The sequence below is a fragment of the Netta rufina genome (assembly GCF_964035555.1).
Source record: "Netta rufina genome assembly, chromosome: 7".
Lineage (NCBI taxonomy): Eukaryota > Metazoa > Chordata > Aves > Anseriformes > Anatidae > Netta > Netta rufina.
The window spans coordinates 15111492-15137074 of NC_140130.1; the positions used below are offsets into that span (position 1 = coordinate 15111492).

The following is a 25583-nucleotide window of genomic DNA, read 5'->3' on the forward strand; positions in this document are numbered from 1 at the left end:
CGGTAATTAAAATTATTAATTATAGTGAAAATAATACATCCATTCTCCAAGCAAGCCATCGTAATGCTTAATAATTAATTGCAATTTCCTGTAATAAATACTAATGAATTCATTTACAAAGTAATGTAGCTTTATATGTTTATTCACTTTTCTATGAAATATTTGTATTTGTGTTATGTCAACAATTTAATATGCTAAAGTCATTTATAAATATTTATATTAGTTTCAACACTTCTTAATAAAAAGCAGTTGTTTCACATAAATACCGAAGCAATCTTCAGAGCACATCTGTGTCCACAGCAAGCACTCAGGCCTGGCTTGTGAGTCCTTTTACCATCTGTGAGCCTGCATGTTGACAGTGCACCAGCCAGATTAATGTCCCAAAGAGCAGACTGAGCAAGCCTGCGGGGACCTTGCCCTAACCTGGGCTTTACCAGCATCCAGCCTGCCTCTCTCCAGAGCCCAGCCTTTCTGTGGGGAAGAGATTCAGTCACTCCTTGGAGAGAAGAGCCCCAAACCACTGAGTTTAGCAGCTCTGAGTAACCTCTCCCACCCTGTACAATTTCCTATCTTTGTTGAAGTCTTTGTCCATGCTTCTACCGCATCAGCTTCTAAGCATTCCTCTTCCCACACACAGTCTGCTAGGACAGCAAATATTTATGACAGCTTTTTCTACTCAGCTGTTTGATTCATCTGTGAATGTTATTAGGCGCAGCGTTAACCTCTGTTGTGCCACATGGGATGTGTACCTCCTGCTGCACTTGCGTTCCTGCCTCAGAGAGTCTCAGCAAGGGTGGCAGCAGCACGCGCGGCACTGCCCTCCACGGAGCTGAAGGGCAGCTCCTGCAGGGCGAGGGGGCACGAGCCTCCTGCCCTTGGTGGGCCCACTAATGCTGAGACTGGCTGCCACCTGTGTCACTTAGCTGGCTGCGAGGGCAACCGCCCCACATGTTAAAACACGAACCTGCAATCCCTGACTGCTTCTGCGATCATCACCACTCAATCCTTGTGCTTGGGACTGAAGCTGGATCGAACCCGGTGTTGTACTTGTGGTCATGGAAGATCACATCTTCTAGAGCACTGGCACGGCAGTGGTGGTGAGGTGCGAGGTAAAACAGGACACATCAAAACCGTCACCTTGTATACCTGTCACACCTGGGCCCCAACTCGTGTCCCTTGGGTACAGCACTTATGGCCAGCTGACAGTGCTTTTCTGGTGCTCTTTCACCTGATTCATCTCCCAGATGCTCATCCTCCTCATTTATGCCATCAGCACCAAAGTCTTAAAGCAAACAGGACTGAAGAAAGCGGATTCACACTGCCCTTCTAAAGTTCATGAGTTAGCATGCCCTTTTCATTCCTCTGAACATGAAATCCTATCATGTCCAGTACCTGCCTGCTTTCTCAGGCACTGCCATGGTTTTTGCTTGTAGCTAGCTGTCCTCTGATTTAGGAGAGAGTTACTGATCTGACTCGGGAGCAAAAGAACTAGCAGATACAATACAGGTTGCTGCGAGTCAAGGGGTAGACCTTACTTCAGCCCAAATTATAACTGTGAAATGAGAACTTAAAAGGGCACCGATAGCTAACCTATTCTGGTCCCCAGCAAAAGAGAAAACAAAACAAGAACAAACAAACAAAAAAACACCTCTTGCAGGCCACAAGCAAAGAACAGGCTCTCACAATCAGCTTCTTGTTCCTTTACCACCATTAGAAGCTGTAAATGACACCGGACAAGGAGAAACTCCGTCTTTTGTTCTGTTTGGGAATCCACTGAAACAGAATGCTTCCTGAGGAGTCATGCCTCCATGATGAAAACTCCACAAAAGACATGAAAAACAAACAAACAGAATAAGCCTGTCTAGTCACAGTCCTTCACAGAAACTTCTGGAATTAATTATACTCCTTTGTCCATGTTTGGCCTTAGGCAGTCAAGAACCACACTAAAGGCAGTCTTGCTCTGATCTTCTGGGCTTGTCTCCAGATAGAGGCTGGAACTCAGGACTCAGGTATCTCACTAGGACAGAACATTGCAGGGCAACCTTCCTCAAAAAAAAAAAAGGAAAAAATCAAAACCAAAAACAGCATCAAAACTGTCCTTCACACCCTTGCTTGATCTCTTCTCTTGCTCAGTGCATGCTTGAAATCTTTGAGATCTTAACTCACAGGACCAGTCCCCCAGGGAAGGTACCTTCAGAACTAACATCAGCGGTCCCTCTCAGCCATAGCTCTGTGCATTCGAACCCCATCAACGCAGCAGGTTCCAGGCAGAAAAGCAGCAACCCTCAACTCTTAGCAGGGCCCATGACTCCCTCTTATTCCCTGAAGCCACCACTTCACAAGGCCAGAAGGGCCAGGACTCTGATATGTCCACACTAATGATCTTTCTGAGTGAAAATCCCCTTTGGGATTCCCCCATGGGTTGAGATGTGTCCTTCCTCCCAGGTGGGCTGCGGTGTCCCTGCTGTGGCAGGGGGCTGGCTCCAAAGGCAAGGGAGCCCTTGGGCAGGCTTGCTGTGAGTGGGGCTACGGTAGCACAGCGCTGCTCCCTGCCCTGCGGGAGGGCACGGGAACACCCACTGAGGGGGCAGTAGCTGCACCCCTTCCTCTCAGGGACCACATGACAAGAGGTGGGCGCTCCCCATATGCTTCACCCTCTGTTCAAAAGCAGCTCTCGATACCCTCACCCAGACTGCACGAGCAGCTGCAAAATCCAGCCTCCCCAGGGGCCTCCCGGGGCACTGCAATGCAGCTGTTACCACCGGGAGGGAGCTGCTCCCAGGGAGCTCAGGCCTGGGGCAAATTTTTGTAAATGTGAGACTGCCATTCTGCTCGCACCTCTGCTGTCGGTGTGAACCTCTACTGTACAATGCTAAGACCCAGACTCTGGCAGACCCATCTAGCACACAGAGCTCCTGTGGTCTGTGCTCAGAGAGCAACACATAAGGAGTAAGGGGATTAGATTGTATTGTAGCTTGAGAGCCAGGTTTGGTAGAGTGTTAATCTCCAAGAGTATCATTGCCAAAGTCCCTTCTTAATCTAGCAGTTCAAGAGGGACAGCCTCTGTCTTAGGACCTGGGGCTAACTTATTTGATGTCACACTATAAGCAGAGCAGGTGCTGGGTTTGCAATGTATATTTGATGTCTAGTGTTGAAAAGTGAATTGATTGAAATGCTGTCAGGCTGCATTTTGAATGATTGCACTACTAATGTCACCTACAGGCATCTTGACGGACATTCTGCCTTACACAGAATACAGTAGGCTGGAAATCATCATTTGCAAATCATCACCTTTGAAAGTACAACTACCAATTCAGCTGAAAAACAGAATTGGAAACATGTTGAAGAAACATTAACCTGAGGAAGTGAGCAAATCAGAAACACCAAATATTTAGGCTCATGGATTTCTCATTATGGGAATTTTCAACCTACTGTATTTCTTCCGTGGTGTTGCATTTCAAAAACTGTATTTTGTTTGATAATATATTTCTACCACAGGAAATCTAATCAGGTTGTCTTTTTTTTTTTTTTTTTTTTTTTTTTACTGGCATTCATCCGTATGGCACTTCTTGGTCTGTTCATTTATGAAAGTAGTTTTACAAAATCTGTCACTATGTATGAGCATGACAAAATTAGTAGGAGAGCACTGGCATATTTTTGAAAGGATATGAGGATTTAACTAAATAATTGTCATTGAGATTAACGGGAAGTTGGTGTTTAAATCCAATAGTTGAGCATATAAATCACAGTTCTGACCTATATTTCCTTACCCTTGACACCAACCTGGGTTAGAGTTAGTCTTTTATTAACATTAATGACAAAGGATAGAGGCAAGCAAGGTTTCCTTATTTCCAATGCCTATTATTCTCTAAAGGTAGAATTCTGTGATAAATATTACATCAATCTGGAGATTAATTTTAGCAATGTGGCAAAAACATTGGCTAAATTGGCTCTCAGGACCAACACTCCAGAAAGAGGAAGAGGCAACACTAAGACAACGTCAATATTTCACCAGTCATCTGCTGTCGTCAGCCTAAGTTAGCTAGTTACCAGTAACAGTGAAGCCTTTCTTCAAGTCTCCTTCTGTCAAATTTTCTGAGATTTTATTTACCGTGAATGTATGCTTCTGAAAAACAATAAACAACAGCAGGAAGTGGGATACCAGCTACACACTCACCTGTTTCATTTAGAAGTACTGTTTTCTCAGTTGCCAGGGTATTTATATGTATCTATATCCCAAAGACATTAGGCTGTCCTTGAGGATTACAGAACACTGCATCTTGTATAGGAGGAAATTTCAAATTCTGTATAAATTTGGCACTGCACCAGGGAAACTCTACCCCTTCCACTGACAAATGGAGACAGGGAGGCCTTTCTGAATGTGCACAAATTCACACAGCAGGTGAAAGTGCTCTGTGTCATGCCTAAACAAAACTGAAAGATTACATTTTGAAGCAGTAACTGCTTATGCAGGTGCAAAACCAAGTAGAATCAGCAATGGATTTGTTCCCAGTACTTTGACAGCCCATGCTCATGGGCCTGAGGAGAAGCCTTCAACTTTGCTGCAAGAACCTTGAGCAGAGTTGTACCACATGCGGTAGTGCAAATAGCAGCATGATGTTCAAGCAGACCCCCTTTCTCTTGAGCAGGGAATACATGAGGGGGCTGTGGAGGGGCCAGAGAAAAAAAAAAAAAAAAAAAAAGCCAAGGCTGGCTGGGAGCTTTCCTGCTGTGTAGCAAACTCATTAATGTTAAATACTAAAACGGTCCCCTGTCAGGGAGCAGCAAAAGCAGAGCTTCTCCAGAGGCAGAATAAGCTAGGAAATGAGCGTAACCCATGTGCAGCCCCACATCATCTGAATGGGGCTGGGCCCGTGGTTGTGAGAGGGTCCATTGATCATTCCAGACAAGGCGAGATAAATTGGAAAGTGCAGGATCCACCCAGGAAGCCTAACCAGGACAGGGGCAGAAGGCAAAGCAACCTTGCAGGTCAGGTCTAGAGTCCACCCACGAAAACCAGCCCATAAGCCAGGGCAGCAGACAAATGGCACAGGAACCTCTACAACATGGCTTAGGGAACAGCAGTGTGCCCAAAGCTGGCCCAAAATGGGGCTCCTGGACCTGCAGGCAGGGGCTGTGGGTGGTGCTCCCAGCTGAGCCTGGTCAGGGCCATTAAAGCCCATCAGGACCCTGACACAACCCAACCTATGCTGTGGGAGGAGATGAGAGTCTAAAGCCCTTTTTAAGCAAGAGATGCTGATGATTACTGATGACCTAGGTTTTACCTTTCAATAAGAAACGTACACCCACTCTTATGCAGAAAGGCAGGCTTCTAGCCAACAGGAGATCAGGTGTTTCTTCAGCACCTGACATCACTTCTCACACCGGCACCTGGTCGGGCAAAAGCAGTTCTGCCAAGAGCGTGCAGGGTGGTTTTTCCTCTTACTTGTCTACTGCTAAACTGAAAAAAGCAGTTTAATGAAGTAAAGCTTAAAAATATAAATATATACAAAATGGACAAAAAACAAGCCCAGTTTTACATTTCTTATTGTTTTCATCAAATTAAGCCTTAAACCATTAGCTCCTACTAAAAATTGGGTAAAAGTCTTTCATGAGTAAACGGTAGGCTCATTAGCCTGTGTGTCAGTTGAAATGTAAACAAAATTAATGGCTTCAAAAGGAATCTTTCAATATTGAGAAATTAGCTGGCTGTCTGATTACCAAGAATCTGTATGCACATTCTTTTCTTTCACTGATCTGCTCTTTCAACATCAGGAATGGTAACACTCTGGGAACTGTTTACCTAAGATCAGCATGGTTCAAGTGTTACTTAGGATCTCAGTTAGGATTTCTTGGTTTTTAAATGTTTAGTCCTTGGGGGGAAGTGAAAATGACAGCAGGAAGAACCTGGAGGTACTAAGCACTGCTGTAGCTGGCACTTGATGACAGGAGGGGAATGAACACACCAGGCACTACATTTTATGATACAGCAAACAGGGAAGTTTGTATTAGATTGTATCAACTCTTGCTGCGCCTTGAGCACATCTGAAAGGAAAGAAACAAACTGATGAAAGTTACAGGGTACAAAAGCGAGAAAAGTGCAAGGAGGGAGGGAAGTTGGGAGCATGTGTAAAATGGTAATAAACATTCTGAAGAAAGAAGAGACTTGTCACCCCTCATGAAAACTATTGTAAGCAGTGGTTTTGCAGTTCAGATAAGAGTGTGCTCCTTCCTTCCTCCCTCACCCCCAGCCCCACCAGAGATAGTCACTTTGCCCAGGCAGGGATGGCTTCGGAGTCTGATGAACGGAGCCTCAGGTCACAGGGGTGAAGAGAGTCCTGTTCTCCAAAGGAAGGCAGGCAGCCAAGGAGGTGCATGAAGCTAGCGTGCAAGAGCCTTCTACGGATGGCTTCTTTAGAGGGGGATCCATCACATGTGTAGGCAATCTTCTCAAGAAATGCTAGGAGCCACAGATTCTTGCTTTCAGAAAGTTAACGTCATGCTGATTCAGAGCCATGAGGCTTACCTGGGCATACTGATTTGAAACCTAAGTACAAGCACTCCAATTCTGAGCACACAGATGGGGGTTAGACGTGTGGAAACTGATAAGCAACTTGCTGAGTCTGTTGTAGGTAACCTTTTCCAAACCTGGATAGATGTTCCATGTGGTCAAGGTCCTGCCTTCCTGGGTAGTGTTACTGAGTGCTGAGAGCAGACCTTTATTTCCTGGTCCCATCATTTGCCATCGGTTGAATTCACAGCCAAGTAGCAGCCCATGGCAGCTCAGAAAGGCTGTACGCACTCTTCAGACAGACAATGTGGCAGATAGCTACAGCACAGTCACCATCCATACTTGCATTTGTAAATAAGTTGTTTTAGCAAAGATTCAATGACAGAAGACAATTTGCTCTCCCTTTCCTATGTGTTACCCTCTTCTCCAGTGGGTCGAAGTCCTCTCTTAAAGCTGCAGTCATCCCCGGGAAATCCTAACAGAGAAAGAGCAATGTCAGCCTTTCCTGTGTTACTTTCACGATAAAAGTGTAAAGTGGCAACACTGAGCAGGCCATGAATTCCATAGGCCAAACTATAAACACTGCAGGAATTCAAGGTCCTTGACATTTCACGGAAAGCAAAACCGTGAGACTGAGGAAAACAAGCTAAAGGCTAAGTTAAGATATGTCTACCAGCTCCTAAGAAGGATCAGTTCAAATAAGGAACTGCAGTCACAATTTCCTGCTTGATTGTCACTTTCTTCCAGTGAAGAAATAGTCTGCTACTGGCCCTTGTCAGGAACAAATTACTTTCCCTTCACTGCCAGCTCAGCTCCACACGCCCTGTGTAGAGAAGCAACACTGCAAGAAGCCAGTTTTCCCCAGAGGATATGAACTCCACAGACTGGTAATCTGTACAGATAATTTAAAGGGGTTACTTGCTCCTCTGTAGCATTCTCAGTAAACACAGGGTAGTGGAAGTTTAAATTAATTGGGAAAAAAATTGTCATGCAACTTTTTGTATAGGAATTCTCATCGATGAAAAATTTTAATCCCTTGAGAGCAAGCTTTAAGGGTTGTTAAAACAGAGTCTAAATCCAGCTGTAACAGAAATGTGATGAAACAGTCTTGGTATTTTAGCTTGTATTCTTGGACAGATCCAATCAGTACAAATACAAATAAATACTTTTTAAAATTAACATTAATTACAAAGAAAAATGTTTTGAGGCATATTAATTTAAACCTTCCAATTTGTTTGCTTTCAGTGCAGGCAATATACACACTGAGAAAAAAATTCATTCTGCTCAGAACATCCTCACCTTATCCTTTCTAAAAAATGTAGGTGTATGAGAAAAAGGAAAAGCTGTCAACAGTGAGGATCCCAAATGCAAGGTACTCATGCTGGAGCGCTACTCAGAGCTTATTCTATGGTGCAATCCCAAAGTCCTTACTCAGCAGCAACATTAATGGTAGTTCTGCTGAGGAGGGAGTGCCCTGCAGAGATCAGGATTTTAACTTTAAGAAACAATTTTAATAAACTGAGAACAAAGTTGTTAAACCAATGAAGTAAGCTTTAAATGCATTCCATTATCAAAAGATATTCCTCTTCTAAAGGAAATATCCTGGTTACTTGATTAGGAGGTACACTTTGGTGCCTTACTTTTCTTTATCAGGATTTGTTCAGCCTAACCGGCTCTCACACTATAGCTTTACTGTATCTATCACACTTTAGTAAGTCCAGATTTGGACAACTCTTGCCTGCTTACTCATGTTTCTGGACTTGTTCTCTCCTAGGCAAAGAGTAACTTGATCCACGCATCCTGTTGATTCTTTCAGTGTCTAAAATTAGGTCTGTGCACGCATGCTTCCTCTACCTGGCGGCGTTCTCCCGGGCTGCAGGCACTCACGCACAGGCAGGATGCAACAACTGCCCAAGTGTCGCTTTCTGAAGGAGGAGAAACCAGAGATTTATACCTTTTACTTTATGTGCAGGGAAGAGAGCCCAATCCACTCTCACATTCAGCACACATGACAAGTATTATTTTGTTCAGCTAAATGCTTAAAATGATAACAGGCTTTCTGAGCGCAAGTGGTGGCATCCATCCTAACATATGATTATCCATACCCATGACTCTAGCGAGCCTAGACTTGGTAGAAATTACTTGACAGTCACAGGACTGCACAGTTGGAAAGGTTAAAGAGAATCCCCCAGCCTCCCATTCCTCCCTTCCTTCACTCTTCTGTTCCCATGAGGATCGCCTGGGACACCCCTGCTAGAATAACATTTGTCAGAAAGCGGAAGGTAACCCAATGGGAAACATCAGTGAACCTGTGTTTACTTTATTTAGAAATGACACCCCATCCCTGTCCCCTGGGGCAAAACTTCTTTTCTAGACATGACCTCAGAGATGTGCTACACGCACCCTGCACAATTTATCACCATGCTGCCTATAATTAGGTTTGTTAACATACAGCCTAGTGCAGTCTTGTTGACTGGGAACTTAATCAAGTTACTATTGAGTTCTTGTATGCATTGCTTCGGGTGACTGTTTTACTTGTAGAATTATAGCTGCGACCAACGTGAGGAAATTAGCTCTGGACACAAGTTTTTTACTTTTTTCCCCCTACATGTGAAAATATTTAGCAAACAGTGACAATGATGGAAAACAGTAGGAAACAAAATGTTCTACATTAGTATAAAACATGAAAAATGCAGCAAGGACCCTCAGTGGTACAACATGTGTTATGCTGGCTGGCAGTCCATTAGGCTTGATAGACATTTCACTTACCTAAGTCAAATATAACAGTCTAGTATTCATTAATATAAGAAGGGGGTTGTGGAATCAAGCCTACCATCTGGTTAGAACGACAGAATAATCTACAACTCATGATTAGGTCTAAGGAGTGGAATTTCACTTTAATCTTTTTCATTGCTCGAAATTTCCATCTGCGCAGTACGGCACATCATTTTTCTTCAAGACAAATGTGCTGTTTTTCATGTTCCAAAATTAGATCAGAAGAAAACGATTAATCATGTCATGGCCTGGGAAAGGAAACAAAGCCCTGATATTTCTCTCTCTCCCCCTCTCTCTCACTAGCTCTGGCTGTTTGCAAGGTCCTTTCTTTCCCTGCCTTGATTTTCATCACAACTTTCAGAGATTCACATTGTGTTAGGCTAGGAACGTTCAGGAAACAGGAATCTTAAATAAAGACATGGCTTTGATTTGCATAGCCATTTTTATTTTTCCCTTGCATCTCCCTCCCCCCCACTTTGCCACTTCATCTTTTCCTCGTCTCTGCCTCGCTCCCTCCCTCTCCGCCCCCTACCATGTGCCCCCTGGCACAGGACGACAGATGGTGACCTGTTTGCATGTGACACCGTAACTGAATCTAAACTCAAGGAAACAAGTCACCGGGCTGCAAATTAGTGAGACCACACAACTGTCAGGTGGCAGTCCCCTTTGACAGTTGTAGGCCATTATAGGAACATTGATGTTTTCGCAGTGTGACAAAAAGGAATCCTTTTTGCAGCAGACCTGTCTGTCAGCTGGCTCTCAAGTCATAACAAATCCCTGGCACTCAGCTGAGGCTGAACATTCGCAGCGTCAGGAGGATGATAAATGACCTGCAGGGCTTTGAAGTGCCTTGGCAGTTCAGATGGGTCCGCAGTGCTGACAGAGAAATATACACAACAGCGTAACCAATAATGAGAACATTAAACATTCCTGCTTTGTGACAGGCTGACAGAAAAACCCAGCCTCACATCAATCATCTTTGGAGATATAACCTTGACAATTAGCCCCCTCTCTGATACTCAGAGTAACCTTTTTTTTTTTTTTTTCCTCCCCACCCCCATTCTTTTTCTTTTTTTTTTTCTTCTTTTGCCTGGCTTATCTTCCATAATTTTTTTTTCTTGTATGGCAGAAGGGAAAAAACAGCAGAAGGGAAAAAAAAAAAAAAGCCACATCAAAAAAGATCTTTTCCTTTTCCTCCATGCAAAAATAAAATACGCTAGGACAAAGTTTATTTGATGGACTTCCACCTATTTCCCTTTAGGAGAAAGGAATATATTTTTTGCCCTATCTACCAAAGCATCTGTCACTACAAATACTCCTAGTAGGATTTTGTTTACATTTTATGCTTATTTTGTTCCTTAGTTTTTGTTTTTTTTCCCCTTCACCAACTCTTACATTCGTATCAGTGCATTCTGCTGTCAAGCGTCTTTTCCACTTGTAAGAGTGAGATGATTAAGCAGGCGACTGTCCCCTTGTTACAGTATTCTAGGATCATTCAATAAAACAGATATAATCTCTCTTCTTTCCATAACCTTGTATTTTCTTCTTTTTGTATGTGCCTGTGCATTGGTTTGCCATTTCTTAAATCCTTTTTACAGAGCAAAAATAATCTCTGAAGGACAAATGAAAGGTGCAGCTAATCCTCCTGAAAACTGAACACTAAACACCCCTCTGGAATCATTCTCACCAAAGTGCTAGAATGAATCCTGATTTTGAGGGTGCTCTCTCTGTTCACGGGCAATTCCTCTTGCTTTACTCAGCATAGGATTGGCAGGAATTTCTCCTGGTACACACTATTTCTTGCTGATACTCTCCTGATGGCTGAGAACTTCAGGCAGTCAGGTCAACAGGAGCAGTCTGTGCTCTGTAAGAGGTGAATTAGGCTCCTGGGCACTTTCACTGCTCCTTCCCTGGAGGCTTCAGTCTCCCGAATCATTACTTGGAGCCCCACAAAGAGGTTTCAAAGGAGTTTAAACACCTTGGTGAAATAGCCTCAAACAAAAATGAGTTTCAAAATGGTGTTTATTGCAGTGGTATTCATCTAGAGGAATGCTAAAAGCCTTCTGTCATTGAAATTAGCAGCAAATCTTCTAAGGTGTGCCACATTCAGGTCTTTGTCTCCATATTCCCTAAGACAGTTCTGTTTTGCTTATGCAATGACGAACATGCACTCTTGCTCTCAAGCACAGCACAGCTCAGATACTTTGATGTTAAGTTCAGGCAGCGAAACAGATTTACACACAACCAAGCACTTGTAAATTAAAAAAAGCTGGGTTTCTAACCCTGAGGTAAAGCGTGTCCCCAAGGCCAGTTTTCCTACATATACTTTAAGGTCCCTTTGCAATGCTGGTGTAGTGGAAAGAAGATGAAAAGGAGACAAAAACCTAGGCCTTCATCACAATTATAGAAGAGCCAGCTATAGACCCAGATGACACTGCTGGAATAATTCATTCCAGAGTCTGTCAGCTGAGTCCTGCTGCTGTCAAAGTATGTCCTGTGCACGTGGCCACAGCTGCTGACTTCACTGCTAGGAGAGGTCAGTGTGAAGGAGAAAAGAAAGGTATCAGAAAGAGGATCAACAGTGAGTGGCAAGCACTGTTCAGCAATTGCATGGCCTCATATGCACTCTGATTATATTATCCCGATAAAGAGTCAAACTATGCTGTGCTGGTTTCATAAAATAGCAACAGAAGATTGGCCTTTGCAGGACTGGGAGGAGCAATTTCACTTTCAAGCAAGTACTTTCTAAGAGACCAGGCTGACAGTGCTGGAAATAGAAAACTTCTCCTTGCGTCTGTTTTACTTGGCTTGTGGCTACTGACTGCCTCTGTTACAGCACACAGCTAACATACTGCGCTACCACATCGCACAGCCTACCTGGAGGGACTGGAGTCGGACATCATGACTGCTAAATCCTGCTGAGGCTCTGGAAAACCCAGACATGGTAACAGCACAGCCCAGTGCCTGCCTGGTGCGAGCTGAGGATCCAGCAGAGCCGGGCAGTGAAGGACTGCATTCAACAGCAGGAGGCTCCTCCCTCCTTCCTCCAGGTCTGAGACCTGTTTCTTGCAACAAAGGGACATCACTCAAACTCTGGCTTGTCTGATGAAAGAATCATGAGTTAATTTGCACCACTGATTTTCAAAAGATGGATTCCTTTACTCATTAAAACTACCGCTCTGCTTGTTATGAGTCTGACTCACAGCTGGAGACCTTTTCTCACCATGATGGCCAGTACAAAGGCAAGGGCACTCCCAGCCCACACACTGCATCTGTGCAGTCCCTCAGGTACTTGTTTCACATACTTTAAGATAAGTGGCAATACCTCACTTCTTAAATTCCAAGGTACATCAGTTCCAGGCCTGCCAGCCAGGCTGGCTGATGTTATCCCTTCTGCTGACAGGAGCACAAAGTGGGGAGCCAGAACCTGCGTGACACACTCATAGAGCCACAGGCCTGCCACAGGCAGGCTTTGGTGAAAGCAGGTAAGACTTTCAATCCCTGATCATTGAAGTCTCAGAAAGTATATCCTCCCACTCTACTCCAGTATGATGCTTTATGGCCTCTTCTGCAGCATCACCAGTAGCTGTGTTTGGTTACTGGGTGTTGATGATTGAATCTATAAAACATCTTAGGAAGAAAAATGTGTAGAGTAAATGAACACTTTCCTCCCAGCAGCTTTCTTCCACCTGCCAAACAGCAGAAGAGGACAGACTGCTTTCAGTACTTCTCAATGAAGAGAGGGATCAGAAGCTCCCCCTTTGTCACTGGCAGGGACCAGGCAGAGAGCCCGTGCTTTTTGCAGCTAATATTATGGAGTTTATACTGTAGAACACCAAAGCTTTGGGAGTCGATTGATGCATTCAGATCCCACCCTAACAAGACTGCCAGTGGAAAGAAAAGATGACTTATACCATGTGCTGAGAAAGAAACTGAGGCAGAATGCAACTACTTGTTTGCTTCTGCCCATGTTGGAGGACCGAGCAAACATCCAGCATGCCCAAACATCTGAGAGGCCCCGAAAGCAGACCGTGGCATAAACCAGTCAGTCATCATGAAGGCTACAGAAAGGATGACTCTGGAGAAGCCATTTGGCTCCTATGTTAGATGAGGAGGCCATCATTTTTTTTTTTTGCCTTTTTGATGAAGTCTTTAAGAACCAAATCATGCTTGATCTATACAAAACTAATCAGATCTCCTGGACCCCATAATTCTCACTGTGACATATTGTTCGGTGCATGGCCTTGAGTTAATCACCACTCTCTGCCTCAGTTTCCTCACAAACAGGAACGGATGCATTCAAATTATACTCACCTGAGAGACGTGCTGTAAAACTTAATTAAGCCTTGAAAAGCACTCTGCAATTGTGAGATGAAAAGGTGCCATTAAAGGCTTCAAGTATTATATTTCACTAAGACTCTCAGAAATATTTTGGATGGAGTTAAAGAGAGAAAATAAAAGGGGAATAAATCATAAACATTGCAGCATAAACGCTGCCCGCCCCTTCTTATCTGTAACTCACAAGGCATATAGATTACATCTAAATAATCCTTTGTATGAGAAACTGTCCATACATTTGCACGCAAGATGTAAGGACAATGCTGGTTTTATATGAAAGGGAATATACATGTTTCCTTGCACACACTCAGTGAAGTTAAAAGGGTTAATAAAATATAAGTTGAGATCAAAAGAAATCTGAGGTGACATTTTGGCCTTGAGGCCTTCTCTTGGCTGTGGGAAAACAAAACAAGGCTGCTCTGTAACCTACAACTGGAGCACAATTAGTCGTGTTTTCAGATGGCATGTATTTTTCTAGGTTAAATCTGTATAGATATGAGCATATGCACTGAAAGCACCATGAATTTAGCTTTTCCAGTGGAAAATTATTAACAGTGTTAAGCATGGAGACAAGCTGAGAAAATTCAAAGTTATGTAATTAGAAGATTATACCCGCCCAGATCAGAACCAGATAAAACATTAAAATCATCATCATCATAAAATGCACTCAGAAGGGAAGGGCTTGGTGCACGTGTGTGCAGCTGCAGTGTCATGCACACATCCTGAGGACAATTGGAGGCACTTGGCTTTTCATCTTTTGACTGGAGACCTCTGCAAGACCTATGCGTTACAGCACGAAGAACCACACACTCTATCAAACCTTGTTATTTACATAACACATGGCAGGGAGCGGTTATAGAATAAATCAATACTTTGTGATATTTGTTACAAGCCACATGGCACAGCTGAGCATTTCTAAGGCCTTACCCAAGGTCTGGCTTAAAGGGAGCTTGTTACAGCCACATTAAAATTACCTAATAAGTGAGGTTCCCAGACAACTCCACTGAGCCTTTTTTTAAAAAAACAAACAAACAAACAAACAAAAAAAAAACAGACTGTAGCCTAGTGAGGGCAAAGCTTTCATTTACAGCTAGGGTCCTGTTCTGTCCCTCTCCAAGAAGAACTCTCTTTTTGTGTGAACTACAAGCTGATCTTTCCCTGCTGGCCTCCTCTCCGATAAGCCTGATTCCTAAGCATAGTTGTGGTTATGGCTGTGGGTGATCCCTCCAGATTCAGTGAGATGCTTAATAAAAAAAATCTAATTGTTCACTACTGAGACTGAGACTCTGCATATCCACACCCCTGCATAGGGATAGCAGTGCAGCTGCCAAGTGGGACACTGATTCAGTTTTTCTCTTACATCCCTGGGTTTGGAGGCTCTATGTGAAAGTGGAACTTCCAGAGGATGAAGGGAAGCACCTCTCTCTCTTTGTTGAGAATATGAAGAACTTAGACACCTACCTCATAAGTGCAAGTTAGCTGCCTAAAGTTTGACAATGTAAGAAAACTAATGCAGAATGCTCTATACAAAAGGATGTGGGCATTGGGAAAAACTCCCATACAGACTGTCAGAGCTGATACTGATACAATCTAAGCATCACTTTCCTCTCTTCCATCACTTAGAAATTAGACTTTTGTTTAAAAACACCATCAGAGAACCCAAGCAATCTCTCCAGTTTCAGGGTGCTAAAGCATATTCATTAAAATGTCCAGTTTGGAGAAGGCAACATTTTAGAGCACTAACAATACTTAAAATACAACGTTTACAGTTCTACAGGCCAGAATGGCTGAACAAGTGACAACACTCAACAAGCTTGAAATTCACTGGGATAAGGCCCATGCTTTCCCTTCATATTAGCTCAGCACTTAGCACCTGCTGCATGATTAGTCCTAATAAAGTATCTAAAATACAACATACCGGTAATTGAAAAATATGATCCTTGATACAGTGGATACAGTTGTTACATAATTGGAAAAATTATCTAAAAGCCACTGAGCAAAAACTCGTCTCAGAATGCAAGACATAACGTGTTGTATAAAAAGAAAAGCAGTAAGCAAAGCGTCTTGTTCTGTTCTTTCTTACCTAATAAGAACGTAGGCAATCTCAGACAGAGGGAGGAGCAAGCAATTCATGAAGACTTGTCAGGCCAGCAAGGAATCTCCACTGAAGCCAAGTACAGGATGGAGTAACCTGCATGAACTGTGAGATTGCAAGAAACAGTAACAAACAGGTTGTATTAGGAACTTGCAAGAAAAACTCTTCTTAACTGTGGAAAAGCTAAATTTATAAAAATGGAATTGATGTACGATATTTACACGTTAGTAAATCATTTAATGGAAAGTCAACTGAAATATTCAACTATGCTTATTTAGATGCTACCAGAAAACCAGGTCTAAAAACTTTAAAAATTCAGCCTTTTCTTTACTACTTTTCTTAGAGTTCATACATTAGTCATCTGCTGCCTCAGCTGTATCAATGATTTTTTTTTTTTTTTTTTTTTGTCTTGCAGCTTTCTTACTGCCTTTGTTTCAATGGACATTTTGATTATTCTTCTCTTTTCATGTCTTTCCTTCTCAGCCCCTTGATTTCCAGTTATTATAAATCAAGTTCAAAACACCATTTTAAAGCACTGCAAAAACTTGGACCTCTTCCTTTACTACTTTTTCTCATTAATCCCACTCCTTAAAAGAAATACCAGTCTTGTTTGGACCATCTGAGTATTCTTTTCCTACCACAGTCTTTATTTTTCATCTGTGTCATGAAATATGTTTATGACAGCTTTGAATTCACTTTTGCTAGAGGCTTCCCACAGAAAACTCAAAAACTCATACATTCAGTCGTACAACCATGCCCCCACTCCCAAACTATTTATACTATTTCTCATGTTTGAGATGTCTGTAGCCTAAGTTTTTCAGAGCAAAGAAAGCATTAATTGTCCATAATTTCTATTGAGTGGTCCTGTATACTTCTGTAGTGTCATATACATTAAACATATAACAAACCCACTCGCAAATAAATGCTTTTAGGGAACTGCCCATTGGAAAATTTGTAGGGACTGTGCTAAACTCAGTTTTTAATATTTCATTAATATTTTAAAACCACTGATCAGGTGATACAAAGAGCCGAGACAATAATTAAATTTGCAGATGATACTAAATTAGGAAGTGCTGCAAACATAAGTGAAGACAGAGAAACAACACAGAGTACCTAAGAAAGCTTAGAAATAAGAGCAGGAAATAACAAAATGAAATTCATCCGAGAAACATGCAAAGGTACAGTACATCTGGGGGAAATATTTCAAAATTAAATACCAAAAGTAATCCGATCTTGTGGTTCAAGGTGTAAACTGATTGCCACAGCTGAAATAATCCTCTCAACCCTCCTGCTCAGCAATATGTAACTGGCAAGGTACATTATGAAGGGTTTTGAAAGATCAGGCACAAGTTATTTTTGGAGGCAGGATGTTGAAGAGGAGGCCTGTCTCTTACAGAAAATGCTCTGCAACATGTTATTCGGGGAAATAGCCAGGCACATTGACGGCACATTCCCACTCTTGGGCAAGCAAAATATTTGCCTACTTCTCCTTTCACACCCAACAGTTACCTTCATCCTCCTGCTGTTATGCCTACTGACAATTTAGCGCTGACAGGCTAGGCAGAGACATGGTGGCAGTGGCACTAGTGGGTTAGAAAAAGTTGACGAGAACTGGGGACAGGGACGGCAGGCTGGCTAGAGGATGAGATATCGGTGCTCTTTGCATTCCCAACCTCTGAGAAACTGCCTGAGCTACTTTTCAGTCTCAGCGGCCACAGGGACTGCTATACAAGACAAGCAGTAATGTTGTCAGAAGCACAGAACCAGATATTCAGTTGATGTCAGTCACGGTTTTTCTGCTGACTTCAAAGAGAATAGCAAATTTAATGTGAGTTTGCAGTGAAATAGGATATTGAAATGCTTCACTGCAGCTTGGTTTTCCATCCTCTGGCTCACCACAATCAGGAACTAGGGAAGAGATGAGGCTTTGTACAGCATTAATAAAACCACAGCAAATACATCACAAGGCTTTGGCCCTCGAATGCCATCAACTCATAGAGAAGCTGGAAAGAGTTGAATGGAAATCAATAACAAAGAAGGATCTCAGACAGATGGACTTTGAAGAAAGTTACTATCGTCTTTTGTTACATGTGAAACAAAAGACAAGAAATGTCATTAAAATAAATAAATTAATGATATCCCTATAGCAAATCAGTCTCTCCCTCCCACTGCTTCAGAGCAGAACTTCTACCTAGGAATTAGCTTTCTACTACACATTTAAATAAACAGCACATATATCCTCATACATTCTCTGCCCTTTTCTTCCTAGATAAACAATCTGAACAGGAATGAAATTAGACACTGAGATGAGTCATTGGTTTCACCACTCATTCAGATCTGTTCATTGTCTAACCCCACCACCACGTTCAGCTGATTCAATTTATTATGAAATTTCAGAGGTGTGAATGGCTGGATGATAACTTAAGGACCCTTTGCAGTTGGATTTCCTCCCATCACTGAGGCTGTGGTATGGTTCCGCACAGGCCAAGAACAGGATTTCATAGAAATTAAATTGGGACTGGATATCTCTCCAGAAAGATCTGATGTACCTTAAACAGCACACCATACATTTTTTCAGGAACTTTTTTGAGTCAAATTTGCAGTTTGTGTCAAGCTAAGTTGACAGCCTTTTCTTCCATCTGATCAGTCTGAAGCAAGTAGTCTCCCGTGGTGCAGCTATCCTTACGAAGCCATACTGACACACGTTGAAATGTCCGTTCCATCCTGGTCTCATGGAAATTAGCTTTCTGACAGTATTTCTGAAAGCAAATGGAAAGGAACAAAAAGGAAAAAACAAATTTTCTGAATTATTTCATTACAACTGTTGTCATCTTCTCACACCAGAGTGGGTTGGAAGCTCCATGGAGAATTTCTCAGTGGGACTGAAAGCATCTAATGAAGAGACTGTTAACATGTAGGTAGAACAGGGGTAAGGATGGGCTCTGGTAAAGACCAATACTAGGACTTTAAGTTAGTTGGTCTGTTCCTAACTATGCCACATACTTCCTGAATAAACCCAAATAAATCACTTTATATGTACCTTAATTCCAGATCTGTGCAGTTAGAACTTTCTCAGCTATGCCGATTCACGCTGCAAGCTGTGTGTAGCCAGTGCATCTCACAACAGGAGACAGACTTTGAATGGAGGAGAGAAGGGATTTCCAAAGCAGACAAGACTATTGCAGGCAACTGGCACTGTCACGTCTCATTATACATGTACGAGTATGTCTATAAAATCTTCTGCGACCAGAAGAGGGAAAATATCAGTGGTTTGCAACCTCTGGACCAACAATTCATTATGAATCACTTTGGGTGGGCTGAACTCGCATTCAATCATCAAAACCTATGCAGAGGTTATGGGTAGCACCATTATGCACAGTCAAGTAGCTTTGGCTCTCTCTGGCTTGCAGGTTTTCCAGCAGTCATGAACCCCCACCCTCCACAAGCTCTTTATAGTTGGGCATGAAGATGGAAATGCAATTGTGATATAATGGAGGGTGGTGCTTGATGCTATCAGGGCTTTTAATATTAGTCTCATTGCTGCAGGGTCTGAGCACTTCCAGCTCCAGTTTGGTGCTGGCATAATCCAACCGTCTGATAAAGAGACCTGCAGGCAAAGTTGTGGTTATGAAACCTGAGATGAGCAGATCTTCTATCTGTAAAATGAGCTAATTAAAAATTAATTTAAACATAGTCTGTATAAAGTGCTGAAGCATATGATGTGGGGTATAATCCTATGCTAGATTTGACAATCCACAACTGCTACTGTGTATTCAGTGTCTATGGACAAAATTGCATGCTCCTTCTGCCAGACTTCATTGAAAATTTTGCCTGAGAACTTGAGGATCTGACTCAAGGATGCAGACTGAATGGTTAGCCCAGGTGGTGATGTGCAGAGATAAGAGCTCAAATCTAGAGGTCGTTTGGCTGCATTTGCACAACCATGCTGCTCTCGGACTGAGAGACGTTCTACAAAGTGAGCATGGATACATCTGCTGTCCTTCTCTGCCATTCCTGGTTCCAGACTGCTCATGCTGAGCCAGCTTGGGTCCTTCAGCACTTACAGCATTGATATACCCCTGAGGTATTTTGTCTGCAAGGCATGGAGGCCTCTGGGAGCCATGTGGAAAACTAAAGGCAAGCTCAGATTGCATTCCTCTGCCAGCAAGTCTCAGTTGCAGTACAGACATAGATGAGGTATCTGGAGCAATGAAAGCAGAAATCACTGTGGTAGGCGTGCACTGAGGAAGTCATGCAAATGCTTTTTGGACAGCCACCTACCACAAGGCACAATTGAGCTCTGCCCTAAATCAAGTACTAATTTTCTACTGCAGAGACATACAGACTAATGAATTGTCCTGTCTCTGGTCCTATAGCAGCCAGGCCAAAGCTATGACATGATTTTATGGTACTGCTTGAAGAGCGAACTAGAGGTGTTCCCTTGCTTGTCTGTTTCTTAACAAGATATTGAAATAGCTTAGACTAAACACATACAGCAATGGACTTGTGTTTTGGTTCGAGTGAGGACAACTGTGTGGTTGCCTTTGGCTTGGGCTTGGAGACTGAAAGCAATATAAATATGAGTTCAGCTGTATAAAGTAAGATAGGAATAAAAGGATTGCTTCTGAATATACATACTCAGTGTGATAATTTTTGAATGTGGAAACAAACACTATAACTGATGTTTCACATAGCATAGGTATGTTGGTAATTTGTTTACTATATTAGTAAATAAAACATTTTCCCTGTTGCTCAATAAACGGGTTAATTAATTGTGTGGAGATATATCCTAGAGACACAATTAGGTAAAAATTACATATGGCTACACTTTTGTGGTGTTACCAGCTACAGAATGCCTATGACTCTTGATAGGAGTAGCCTCAAACAGTCCGAGCACAACAGAACAGCAATCGTGAAATAATATCCTATGTTTTACATATTCAGGAAACTTTCTCAAACAGCACAAACACATCTGGCCATCACTCACCATCATCAATCTGCCAGTGTTCCCAAAGCAGGAAAGACACGGAGGCACCAGGACGCTTTCTGTGTTGCAGTAGAAGAGCCCAGGGATGGTAACTCTGACTCCTTTGGGCCAAAAAAGTAATCACAAACAAGAGGTACCATGCCCTGCCTGAGATGCACTGTATCTAATTTGAGAAATAACCTTCCATTATCCTCTTGAAGACAAACTAGTAAGAAATCAACATAAAAGAAACCCACATTTAATTCACTGACTCTAGCCAGCTACTGTGTATTGCTCATGGAAGCTCACAAAGTGAGCTGGTTCCAATGAAAAGGAACGTCTGTGCATGTCCACAGCTGTACTGTCAGCAAGCTACCTTTGTTCTGTGCTGCCTGCAATGACTTTTCATAAAATTTCAAACCAGGTTCATTTCTTATTTTCTCTTCCCAGCATACTTACACATGAAGAGAGGATGAGGATCACAGTTATCAGTTATGGCCCTCTGTCCCTGCAGGGCTCTCCATAACAAGGCTAGAGTTCATCTGTACAAGAGGTGGGATCTCCTGTGGGCTGTTCATGACTTCATTATGAAATGAAGAACAATCATCCGAAAGAGCTAAATAACTGCAAAACTTAGCCTCTTCTGCTCTATGCACATAGTGCATCTCTTTGACCTTGCTTGCTCTGACATAAAATGGAATGACACATAGATGATTAATTAGAGAGATGACCACATTACAAGAACTTATACAGAGCGGAATATATATGAAGAGATTGAATAAAACAAACTTCCTCACCCCTTCCCCATGTGTATATGCCAAAGATTTGGTGGCTCCTGACAGTGAGCTTAACATTTACCAGACAAGATGTTTGGTGCCTTCCCTGTTGGGGCTGATCAAATTTGTGATGGTTTTCTGTCACAAAAGAGAAGCAATGTATTTACTGTTGAGCACATAAATATACGTTAAAAAAGAAAAAAAATCCTCTTGGTCATAAGAAGAAAGCAATCCTACCACGTCCTGCTCCAACCTGTACCTCACACATCAGACCTCTGTTTTGCTTTATTTTTACTTATCACACGTATCCTTGCTGCCAACTTTATACACAGAGAGATTTTACTTTTGAACATCTTTTGAACATTTTGAAGTTTTTGAACATCTGAGTGAATTTTCAGACAATGCTGAATAATTCCCCAGGAGCTGTTTGGAGTTGCCCTACAGTCCAAACTGCTGAACACAGAGGCTTACCACAACTGCTTCCCACAAGGAATGAACAGAACAAGGCTCCTGTGGCAGTGTAATCAACTCATGCACAGGAATCATTTTGAAGATCCATAATTCAACTGCTACAAATGGAATTATGGAATTTCCCTATATTCCTTTTTTTTTTTTTCAGTTTCATTAGGAAGGGGAGAGTAAAGCTACCTCATGAGTGAAAGATTTTAAAAGCAGCATTATTTTATATTTTATGTTATTATTTTTAATTTTAATTTGCTGTAGTTAGGGACTCAGTAGCCAAATCCTGTGTAGGGGTCCACGCAGCAAGGCTTTATTATGCTGCCCTTTTCCATATTATGGGAATATTATATTATGCTGCCCCTTTCCTATATAATTTTATTTTATTTTCACCTGCTGAAGAAGCCACCTAACAAACAAACTGAGCCCTAAACAGAACGTATGGATGCAGCTACAGTAAGGTTGTGCTTTCATGGCCAGCTTCATCTAGCTGAACTGTGAAATGCTGCTGAAGGGACAGATCCCTCCTTTCCACCTTTCCTCCCCCTCGCCTGCCTCTCCTGCACCCTGTGTGTCAGCACGCGTGGTTGCACACCTCAGCAGTCCCCCAGATCTGTTCTCCATGCAGCTGCCTGCACATCTGGAGGAGTGCTGCAGCTGAGGACAGACACTCACCCTTTCACCACCTTTTCAGCAGTTTAGAAACAGATTAGCCTTTGGCTGATACAAAACTATCCCTGAGTATCACCCCTTTTTGGTGACAGAAGTAAACAAAAAGCCAAGAAGTTCCCATGTAATTTGCTGTGCAACAAATCACATTACTGATAAAGAGTAAGAATTTGGGATACCTGCCTTTATGATAACATGGTCATTCTTAATACTAAACGGCAATGGATAGAAGACAGAAAAATGTTTGCTTCAAGAGATGGGACAATAAATAGGAAAATCAAACCAAGTGAAATGACAGTCTAAGAGCAGGTTTTGTGGACAGAGAACTGCAAGGCTTAAACATTCATTTTTCATTACTTTCTCATCTTCATCTCAGAGAACACTACTTCCAAAACAATATTTAATATTGGTGTCACGCTAATTAGTACTACATGAGAAGCTGACTTAGGAGGCAGATCTAAACCAAATGGTGGCAAGGCAATACACTAGCAGCTTCAGCAGGATTTGGATTAAGCTTTTAATATTTGTTTCTTCCTGTTATGCGTCTCTCACTCTCTGCTAACTCCCAAGGGGAGACTGCAGAAAAACTCCAAGATGTGGAAAAAGAAAAATCTATAGAGCTGCAGAATGAAAAGTGCCAAACCAACTTTTTTTTTAGAAACAGAAAATCTTATTATTGTGGGAAAAGAGTAATTAAAATCCTTTTCAGAGAAGGAATTAAATAATAGGAGGAAAAGGGACAGCTTCCTCTACAGCAGTTAGCACTATCCATTATCAGTGCCAAGATATCAGATTAGATAGATCACCACTCTGATCATGACTGGCGACTTCTATCCTACTCATTGCCCTACCCATCATCACGGGTAGAATGGTGCTTCAGCAAGAAAGTCTTGCAGGAAAGCAGGAACACAGTGCTCTGCTCTGCAGCAGGACATACAGGAGTAGTTCCCATCGCTGTCAGAAAGAGCTGCATGAATACCTGCTTCCAGGAAAGCTGAGGTGAGAGCATGTAGAACGCAACTACAGAAAGTTTAAGTCAACGGGTTTGGAAAATTGGCAAAGACACTGCAGACAGACAACCCAAGGTTTGCACGGCAGCTCCAGGACTGGTATAAATCAGATGAGCACCAGTCAGCTCAAGGGAACCTGCCAATACACAACAGATGAACACCCACTCATTCGCAATACTCCTCTGACTCTTGATATCTGAACCACTTGGATCTCCATCAGCTTCCTAATGCTTCCTCCAGGCCAGGAAGAAGGTGAAAACAGTGTCTGCAAAACACTGTGATGTTCACAGTGCAAAGAAAAATAAAATCACATTTGATCATGAAAACTGATCCTCCATTTTCATACAACACTGAAGACAGGAAGAGACAATGTAAGAATAAGAAACTTTGTCCTGTTTTTTCACACCCCCGCACTCTGAGTGCTTTCCTACTGCTGACAGAAATGAAAATCAGGCCTGGATGAACCAAGTGCAGATACCCAGAGGCACCAGAGCAGTACTGGGCCCCTCCCAATACCACACTGCAGTTCAAAGCTGTGAAAGGCTGCAGAACTCCCACCGTGCTGCAGTTCAGCTCCCCACCCAAAAAGCCATATACCTGGCAGCGTAATCTCCTCAACATGTTTCTGCTATGACAAAAAGCTCAGATCTTCTCTGCCTTCTGCCCTTATAGTCACATACTGCTGTTACTGTGCACATACGATGAGCATCTCTGCTCCTCCTGCCCACTATGCCTCCAGATGCAGGTGTCAGACAAAGCTCTTTTTGCTGAGCTTTACTGACTGCTTCTGCCCCAGCTCCCCCGTTACACATTTACCCTGGTGGTTGCCTTTCTAGACAACAAGACTGTCTTGAGAATTTTTTGAGACAATGGGCTCAGTGGCAAATGAGCCACTGGTCAGACTTTATGTGGTGTCGCTCCATGCATGTGTAACAAGTCTACTGTGCACATATAAATTAAAAAAAAAAAAAAAAAAGCCTTTTCAAAATACAGCAGGATTTCATCCAAGGTTGGGAAGTTCAATAGTTCAATCCTTACCATACTAAGGTCTCAGATACCTAGAACATGGATTTAGCCAGTATATTACAAACAGCATAAGATAGGTCCAAGTAGTGAGACCTGACTCTGTTAATAATCAGCATCCAAAACAAATGGAATTGCCAACCTGTTACAGAAAGTTGGGCAGGTCCCATACTTTCTTTAGAGAGTTGAATTTTACAGTATTTCAGGGCTGATGGTGAGAGGGCTCAAATACAGAGTTCAAGGTTTCATTTGACATATCCTCAGTAAAACTATCATGGTTCCCTAACCCCAGTGCTTTCCCAAGATGCTGCTCTGGTGTGTGCTGAAGGGCTGGGAGGAGAAAGGAGTGGAGGAGGAGAAAGAATTTCCTCATTCTTTCTTACTGCTCTTCCTGTTTTCATGACTGTGTATTCAGAGGATTGCCTTTCCACAAGCAAACAGCCAGAGACAAGCTCACCCCAAATGTATGTTCTCTCATGTTTCAGGCACTTGCTCTCTGTTCTTGCTGAATGTTTAGTTACAGCATGAAAAATGGATATGTGGAATGAAGACATTTCCCCTTTGACTAGCACATTTGCAGAAGGTATGTCAAGGATCTGAGGCAAGGGGTATGGGCAAGCTTTCAAGAAAGTTTTTCCCCCCCTTCTCCTTTGCTTGCTTATTGGAAGAGCAATAAATATCAAGCAGACAGGCCCTTCTCACAGTTACAAAGCCTACCTGTAACTGAGCTGGATAATTAGCAGCCTTGAAGATGATATATGACTTTCATTACCCTTTGGGACTGGAGACTAAATGAGGACAGAGCTAATTGCCGTGCAAAGCAGTTTGGCATGAATGAGAAAAATGCAGGCGCTGTCTCCTGCCAAAAAAGGGCCCTATTGCTGCTCTGATCTCATGGCTGGTTTTTGCCGCAGGAGTTCACTTGGTGTCCATAAATCATGGTCTGCTTACAGCTGAAACT

The 25583-nt window shown here is 42.5% G+C and overlaps 1 long non-coding RNA gene across 1 annotated transcript; it reads right to left on the reverse strand.

Moving 5' to 3' along the window:
* Positions 1-6090: 6090 nt before the first annotated feature.
* LOC311211316 lies at positions 6091-18456 on the reverse strand. Its single transcript, XR_014618603.1, has 4 exons — positions 18269-18456; positions 15708-15824; positions 8258-8436; positions 6091-6986 (listed from the first exon to the last, which is right to left on the reverse strand). It is a non-coding gene; the product is annotated as an uncharacterized lncRNA (long non-coding RNA).
* Positions 18457-25583: the final 7127 nt, after the last annotated feature.